The sequence below is a fragment of the Bos indicus genome, chromosome 9 (genome assembly GCF_029378745.1).
Source record: "Bos indicus isolate NIAB-ARS_2022 breed Sahiwal x Tharparkar chromosome 9, NIAB-ARS_B.indTharparkar_mat_pri_1.0, whole genome shotgun sequence".
In the NCBI taxonomy this organism is placed as follows: Eukaryota; Metazoa; Chordata; class Mammalia; order Artiodactyla; family Bovidae; genus Bos; species Bos indicus.
Window position 1 is genome coordinate 82818590 of NC_091768.1, and position 9178 is coordinate 82827767.

General features: G+C 42.3%; 1 pseudogene; it reads right to left on the reverse strand.

The window, feature by feature from the left end:
• Positions 1-2653: 2653 nt before the first annotated feature.
• Positions 2654-5438, reverse strand: LOC109563570 (transcription factor IIIA-like; annotated as a pseudogene).
• Positions 5439-9178: the final 3740 nt, after the last annotated feature.

Sequence of the window (9178 nt, forward strand, 5' to 3'; positions counted from 1 at the left end):
CTTTACTTGGGTGGCGTCTGTTTTGAGACTAATCAGCCCTGGAGAAATAAGTGTCCTGACTGACTGACCGCTGTCACAAGGAGAGGGTCGTAAATTGTCAGCAGGCCCCCCTGGCCAGAAGATGATGTAACATCCCTAAGACCTCTGTATACATTTGTGTGAAGCACCTGACTTTAATAAAAGTCAGGACTGCTGTCCCCACGTGACTTTTGTATAACATCTCAGTGTATAAAAACAGACTCTGGAAAATAAAGAATTGGGATCAGTTTCTCGAAATACTGGTCTCCCCATGTCGCTCTCTCTCTCACTCTGGTTGAGTCTCCATCTGGAGCGCGGAACCCACCATGCTTACTAATTATGCCTGGGCTTCTAAGATCCGACCGGGGAGGCCTCAGTGTCTCCTCTCCTTCGGGAGAACGGAAGGACGCCTGCGGCCTACGTAAGTGGTGCAAACTTCTTGTCTTGAAGTTTTATTGGTCTCCCGCGTAAACCAAGCTACTCAGCCTCTTTTCTCCACTGAATTTTCCTACTGAGCTATCCTTATTCTATTACTCTTTATATCTTTAATTAATACCTAATTGAAGCTATCGTATCCTGATCCTCGCCTATGCCGTCTCTCCTTCGAATACACCCTTTTTCTTTTTTTACAAAATTATATCATATGAAGTAGAATAACACTTTATGAAGATGCATGGTCTGGTATTTCTGAGAATCCAGGCAGCCTCTTATGTATAACAAGCAATCTTATCAACCTGTATGTACTTGCCTTTATCCATCTTAATGGGGAATAACTTAAGGTGTTCAGGTAAGTAGTTTTTATGGTTGAATCATAGGAATTTATGTAATGTACAGAAGCATTCTCACTGTTCTTCTGACCTATTAACCTCCCCTAAATTTATCAGTTCAAGGGAAAGGAGAAAATAAAAAAAAAAGAATTTTCTTCTACAAGAGGAATTGGACTCAAACTCTAGCTTTGAGGATTAATGTTATTTCAGGGAAAATATTTTTGTTTACAAATGCTAAAGTCCAGGCCAACATGGGCATGGTGGATACAGGAAAATTTCATTTGTTAAGCAGCAGGAAGATCAACCTACCTTTCATTGGTCTAAGTGGCTTAGGTGACTGATTAAAAGCATCAGAAACTGCCTCACATGATTTTTTTTTTCCAAAAATGGATCATATCTATCCTTTGGGTACAAATACATCTTATGAAAGAATAGATCCAAATGACCAGAAATATAAAAATTTCTTTTAGCAAGACATTTTTTGTGTGTAGTAAGTGGGAAGGAGTTACCAGAAATTTAACAGAGTTAAGAGTGGTTGAAAAGTCCAGCTTCAGATAAGTCTGCCTGACTGTAGGATGGAGCTGTGCACAGTCCAGCAGGCAGGGTGACCTTACCTCTTCTCCTTCTGCTCTTAACATCAATGTTCAAGACCCATGGGCCTTGCAGGTGTACCACACGGAAGGTACTGTTGGTAAATGTTCTATGGCCAGTGTGCACATCCCTGCAAACACTGCAGGATCACACACAGACGAAGACACCATGCACTATCTGTAGCATACATATATCTAGATGCTTTACCCAAAGGCCAAGATTTGTATTTCAGAACCGAAATGATCATTCTTCTTCCTATGTCTCTTTTTTTTTTTTGAAAAATTACTTTTATTTAAATTTAAAAAGCATAAAGAAAAAATACAGTGAACACCTGTTATCCCCCACCCAAAATAAAAAAAAAAAAAAAAGGATTACCTGGTTCTCTTTAAAGGACCATTCTTTTGTTCTTTCATCAAACAATGGTAATGATAAATGGAAGCATTCCCTGTCCAGGTACTCTTACTCGGCAACTAAAATAGTGGTATTTCACCTTGTGTCTGTGTCCTCTATTTAACTGGAGTGTGAAACCATTAATACCAGGCAGACAGGAGGGCCTGTAGCATTGTAGACCTTAGGACGAACGTGTGATAAAACACAGGCCTCAAAGACCAGCCCCAGATCTCACTCTTTTCAACCTGGGACCCACCCTGACCAAGCAACTAATTTTTCTTCAAATATTGGACAACATGATTTGGACACAAAGAGTAAACAGATACCACAGTGGATTAAAAAATCATATCAAGTCCAGATTACAGTAAAGGGAAGAGTGCGGACGAGCACGAGAACAAAATGGTAAGAGAAAACAGGCCTGAGTGACTGCTTGTGCCTTTTTGTTTTCTGATCTTATAAATACACCTGTAGAAAACCTGGAAAACATAAAGGCAGAGAAAAGTAACTAATAATTCTGTCCAGTCTTGGTAGCAGCTTTCTAACTGGATTTTCAAAATGCAAAATGTATGCAGCTTTTTTCCACCATAATGTAAGTATTTCACCATGTGAGAACACTACTTCCTAACTTAAGGGCTATATACTATTCTACTTCACAGACTGTAGAGGGTCTAACATTTAAATAGGAAAACGAGAAACTGTATGGATTCATCTTTTTAAAATGATTCCTCTTTATAAATGCTTATGAGAAGCATTCAAGCCAAATTCTTCTAGAAAGTGTCAGTTTACTGTCCCAGGATAAGTCTGGAGGATTTGGCTTTTGGAGTTACACAGCTTAGCAGCCAATAAAGGCAGCATTTACTCCAGTGGTTTTCAGCCCTACCTCCAGGCTAGAGTGACCCAGGCCCTGAGCCCAGTCCAGCCCACCCAGAATCTCTAGAACCACGTGTCTGTCTTTTTCTAACCACTTCAATGACTCTGTGAAGGACGGTTGGGAATAGCACTGGGCTGACAACCTGGGGGTACCCACTGAGTGTAGAGGCCAGGCTCCCCTTCTTACTAGATGGCCTCACTTTGATTTTCTTCTTGTCAGGGTCACACACAACAGCATGCCTGCTGAGGCTCTGCTTCATGGCAAAGGTCTTGCCACAACCAGTGTGCTCACACATGAAAGGGCGCCGTTCCTCGTGGAAAGAGAGAATATGGCTCTGCAGGGTGACCACAGTGGTGTAGGTGTGGCCACAGTCTTCCCGTGGACACCGGCACAAGTTCTGCTCGGGGGCGTGCATCCTCATGTGCTGCTTCAGGAAGTTCTTGCACTTAAACGTTCTTCTGGCAGGCGCCACACATTATGTCCTCTTTAGGGGTCTCTCTCACTTGTTTTAGAAGCTCTGTCCATGTTTTTTGCCACAAAAGAACATTCTTTTCGACAGATATAGCCCTCGTGGACCTTCCTGTGCCACTTCAGACTGCTGGGGGAGGAAAAGTGTTTTCCACATCCCTCACGGGCACACTTGAACAGCGGCCACATCCCTCACGGGCACACTTGAACAGCGGCTCGTTGGTGTGCTGGCACTGGTGGATTTTCAGTTGCTGATGTTTCCTAAAGGTCTTCTCACAACCTTTGAAACTACACGCATATTGTTTTTGCTGGTTTTACATATTTGTGGTCAAAATGTTTCTCCAAGTTTTATTTTCTGTTGAATTTTTGATGACAGCCGCTAGCTGTACAAAGGACTTTTCAAGGGTGTGAACCAGGGCGTGGCAGCTGAGACTGTAGTCCCTGACCAAGGCCTTGCCACACCCTTCATCAGTTCAATTCAGTTCAGTTGCTCAGTCATGTCCGACTCTTTGTGACCCCATGAACCGTAGCACGCCAGGCCTCCCTGTCATCACCAACTCCTGGAGTTCATCCAAACTCATGTCCATCGAGTTGGTGATGCCATTCAACCATCTCATCCTCTGTTGTCCCCTTCTCCTGCCCTCAATCTCTCCCAACATCAGGGTCTTTTCAAATGAGTCGGCTCTTCGGCCAGCATCAGGTGGCCAAAGTATTGGAGTTTCAGCTTCAACATCAGTCCTTCCAATGAACACCCAGGACTGCTGATCTCCTTTAGTATAGACTGGTTGGATCTCCTTTCAGTCCAAGGGACTCTCCAGAGTCTTCTCCAACACCACAGTTCAAAAGCATCAATTCTTCTGCACCCAGCTTTCTTTATAGTCACAAACATAGGGTCTCTTCCCCGCCCCCTGCTCCCAGTACTCGTGTAGGTGCGCGTCTAGCTTCCAAGCCTTGTTGTAATCGGCACTGCAGTTGGTGAAGGAGCAGATGAACCTCCGAGGGGCCACTGGGGGAGGCGGGGCGGCAGGGCGGCACTCTCGCCAACTGCAACGAATGGGTCGGTGATAGTCAGGGACAACACCGCCTCAGTGACAGAGGCCGGCGGCTCCAGGTTCCTGGGGGTGAAGAACTCAGCCACGTGCTGACTCACATGCCGTGAAACCAGTGACTACCGACTGCTTCCGGAGACCCTACGCGTGGGCCCACTGCACTTCCGGGGGCGTGATCCCGGAGGGGCGGGCTCTTCCTATGTCTCTTTTCGTCAGTGAGATACTGAAGAAAAATGGCAGAGGTCTCTCCTCCAAGGTGGTTTTCAAGTAAGAAGGTTAGTTAAACATGGGGAGAGAAGCCAGAGGACCTTCCTTTGTCCCTGGAGCTAATCACCCACCTCCCAAAGGTCTCCTCTCCTCCCACATCTCATACTGACTCCAGAGATGCTGATAGAAGCGGGTCACATCCAGCTTTCAATTTCTGCTTTCAATTCCCGCTTTCAGTTCCCTTGTCTTTATTGGCATGACATGGTGTACAAGTGTTGCCAAAATTAATACATCATGTTTTCTTACAAGTAGTGTTTGGTGTCTTCATATTTCTGTTACAGGGACAATGCTGACTACTTGTAAGTCTTCTTGTTCTTTATTGATTCAGCCAAGAAGAGTGCAAGTATGTACTTCGCTCTCACTAATCAAGGTCGATTTATTAGTTTTGATGGAGGAAAATGTAATTTCTAACTTCTCTGTGAGCAGAACTGATGAGAAGCCCTGATTTTATAACTCAGCAGTGCCGTCCATGATCAAAAGCATGGGTGCCACGTCAGCCTGCATTCAAATCTAGGCTCTGCCATTTTTTAGGAACAAATTGCTTCTCTGTCTCTGGTTTTTGTCTGTGTAACTTTTGTACTTTTTGAATTTTGTAATATGAACATCCTTTACTTATTCAGAAAGAAGTAAAAATATTAAAAAAAAAAAAATAAGCCAAGCAGGTGTGCCACACAAGACATACCAAAAGAGGAAAATCTGGAGTTGTTGTTTGGATAATACCATAGTAATCAGATCTGAGATGCAGAGATCCTACACTTGAGAATGAGAGGAAAGAGGGTGGGTTGATCGGAAAACACAGCCTAGGCTTTGAAAGAGAGACAGAAGGAATGAGGTTGGGTTCCACTGTGGCAGCTGGTTGACATTTGTTTCAAGAAACAGGTTCTCCCATTGGGATTCTTCCTGTCAAATCCTCCTGCCCTCACTACCTGCCCTTTATTCCCACCCCTCTTTTCTACCCACCTTTATAATTTCTTTGATAAATTCCAAATCAGGACTCAACTTCAGAAGCTTCGTCATCTTTCCATTCTCCATCTCACTAGGGACTTTCCAATGTATATGATCCCAGTATATTTGAAAGGGTTTTTTTTTTTTTTTAAATCATAATTCCTCTCTTCTGTTATTGTGGAACCCAAGCCTTCATCCCTTCTAGCTACAGGAATATGGCAGGTTGTTTGCACAGAAAACAGTAATATTGATACTCCTCTCATTCCTGAATCCATAGCCTATGATTTGTAGCTCTTTCTATGAGAAACTGGGGACTATTTCCTGATGGTTAGAGCCTGGACTGGTTTCATGACTTGCTTTGGCTAGTAAATGTAGTGGAAGTGATGTTATGAGAACTCTGAAGCTTCCGTTCAACCCCTCTTGGAATGCTGCTCTGAGTCCACTATGTCGAGAAGCTGGGTCCACCATGTGGGAGAGAACCCAGATGCTCCCCTGTCAGACGTATGGGAGGAGCCATCTCAGATCAGAGTTGAGCTGCCAGGTGACTACAAGGGCCTGAGTGACCCCAGCCAGACCGTCCCACATTGCTGAGTGCCAGAATCATGAACAAAACAACAACTTATTTTAAGCCACCAAGTTTTGGGTGGTATGTTATGCAGAATAGAAAACTGAGGCAAGGCTTCTGAATAAATTTAGTGTTCAAATATTCCCTATGGTTTATCATTAGCTGCAGCTGATAATTCACACACTGGTAGATAGCAGTCACAGTTAAGGGAGGAAATTGTAGGTGAGCAGGTGGAAGCCCTGGACCTGGACCTGATAGAGCTCTTTCTCCCCAAAAATAGCAGCATAATTGTTGGCAGCAGTTTTTCCCACAGATATTAATTTTTCACTTACTGAGAAAATAGGTATATAGCAGAGATCACAAATTTTCATCCCTATCTTTTATTGGTGGTAAACATCTAGACTAGAGTGTACACTTCTCCTCAATTCTAGATCTTTTCTGCAACTATTTAGGAATGTAGTCGCCATAGACAGGGTTTTCTTGTCTGCAAAGTCTGGATATGCCATCCTGAATTAGAAGGGAAGTGAGTTGCTGTTACAATTGGTAGATGCAAAAGGAACCTGGAAGAGGGAGGAGGCAGAACAGGAGTGTACCCCCACTGAGCTGGTGTTGTATCAAATGACCCATAAAGTCTAGAACCAAACCCAGCCCCAGGGAATCTGATTTGGGATTATTGTGGAGCAGGGCACAGATACTTAAACATCCACAGGGGGAGCTAGTTACATGAAAAAGTACAGTACAGGGTGAACAATGGAATCTGATGAAGCCTGGTGAGTAGAGAGTGTGTGCAGCATTTAAAGGGGGCACTCATACTCTGCTCTGTGAATTTCTTCAAATGAAAGCCCAGTGTTGCCAGGATTTCCAATTTTAGGGGGAGGAGCTAAAGATTTGGATTATCCCTTGATGTCACTAAAGTTTTAAATGTTAATTGACAATTTTAGAAGAATGTGAAATCCTAGGAAGACCACATAAATAATGTATATAGGACTCTTGTTTGTAACACCTGACGTATAGTCAGAAATGATATTCACTATCTTTAACAGTTGATAAATTCACCATGTTGAACAACTGGTGTGTCCGCTACAGTCGCAGTGCTAACTAAGCCTATGCTTAACTGGATATTAACCTTCAGTTGCTGGATTAGGACTAAATGGGGAGGATACAGGGGCAAGCCATGGGAAGCTAGAGCCATTGGGAGGGTCTCAGGGCAGGTCCAGGGGTAATGGCTATTTCGTAACCAGTGTGGAATGATTTCAGTATCTTAACGAGGGGTAGCGTCTACTGGTATGGCTCAGATTATCAACTCTGCAACAAAGAGAGTGAGTTCACAGTATCTGACATTTTTTCTGTATTTTATTTTCAGTTTTATCATTAAAGGCAAAAAGATTAATGTAAAGTCTTGCTATTGAATATTATAGCAGTTTTTGCTTTTATTCTCAAATAGCTCCTCTAGGGCCCAGCTGTTGTCTCCACAGCAACTACTTCTGTTTTTATAAATCTTAGATTGTGAAGAGATGAGAAGGAAGCAAGAGTAATGGCTAAATCTTTGCAAACCAAGATTTTCTTTTAAACATGAAAAAGTTTGTAATAAAAGCTGGGGTCCTTAGCCTTCCAATTTACAGCCATATCTTGAGTGCCCGAGTGCTGGTTATAACCTAGACAAATGAAATTTATGGCCCAATCCATCAAATATTTATTAAACAATCACTGTGCATCCAGCACTTTGCTAGGTATTGTCAGGGATTCAAAAGGAAAATCAATATTTAAAAGACCATCTCAGTTTCATAGAGAAACAGAAGAGATACCACAGTGATAGTTGAATCAGCATACAAGGAGGAAGTGGGTTGATCTGAGTAGAACTGGGTGTTGAAGAATGATGACAGAAGAGCTGAGGAAAGCAGAAAAAAATTGAATTCTAAGCTGACAAAGCTTATCTTCTTTCTCTACTTACCAGGGTGTTTAACTTAAATCAGTTATTTCCCTTCCTATAGACATGGCCAGGGCTAGCACCATCATGCTTCACAGTGCTATTAGAAGCCCAAGTTTCCCAGGTCATTCTTCAGTATCCCAGTATATATACTGCTGAGTATATGATCAAACCACCTGATTTCCATCCCATTCCAGTTCCCCACACCTTCCCACACATGCTAGCTGTTGCACGTTCAGTGGACAAAGTCAACAGCAACTGCCTTTAACAAGCCTCAGTCCCTTTTCTGGACATTGTCTTCATGATCTAGATAGAATTGAAATTAGCTACACCCTTGGAGTATTGCTTTCTTTGGAGTATCATCAAGTAAAATTCCCCCCATTCCCCCACCATGTGCCTAGACCAGCAGGTATTTATGCCCTCCTTGCTCTTCATTTACTTTCAATTTTTTTTCTCTTCTTTTTTTATTAAGACAAAACAAAAACAATTAAACCAAAAACACAGATCTTAAAATCAGACTGTACCCTGTTGCCCCTGCTTTTTGCTTCAGCACAGACTGGCAGACTATACCTATGAATACACTAAAACTGGACCACAGTCCTCTTCCCCATTATCACTCTGTTATCAGTCTGATCAATTTCAATTCCAGGGAGAGGATTTCCCTACACAGTGGCCCTTGTATTATAGCTTTGTGACCTCCTCAATAGTAATGATCTTTTTCTCCACATTACAGCCATCCACTTTGTGGATCTATTACAGATTTTGTTACCACCCTAAATCTTAAATCCCTGCACTCAATATTGGCAACTGACTTCTAACTTCCATCTCTTATACTTCTAGCTCCCTTTATCCAGCATTTCCACTCCAGAAATCTTTCAAACTTGTGAGGACATCTCATCTGTTGACTATTGAATTTATTTTCTTTACTCTTCCTTACATTTCCTCACTCATAAAATATTTGTACACTGATGTTAGGAGAAAATTCAGAGAGCTTTACTTTATATGAATCTTTTATTGAGTGAGAAATAAACTTTCATGAACAGGGATGCTTCAGACCTGAAACTGGTAAGAAGTTCAGAGGCACCATGTTCTGGGATGGCTTATAAAGTGAAAGTGAGAAAGCTGTTTAACTTTCAAAATGATTGGTTATTACAGTGGGGATTTCCAGATGGCAGGGGATTGGTTAAAAGTGATTATGTCATTTTATTTAAAAAGGTGACTTAAGTTTCATTTATGATTACCAGACATATATACAAGAAATAATTTTTGCTCATGTTCATGAAATAAATTTTGCTTGCTGGTTTTGTCTGCCTGGGGAAT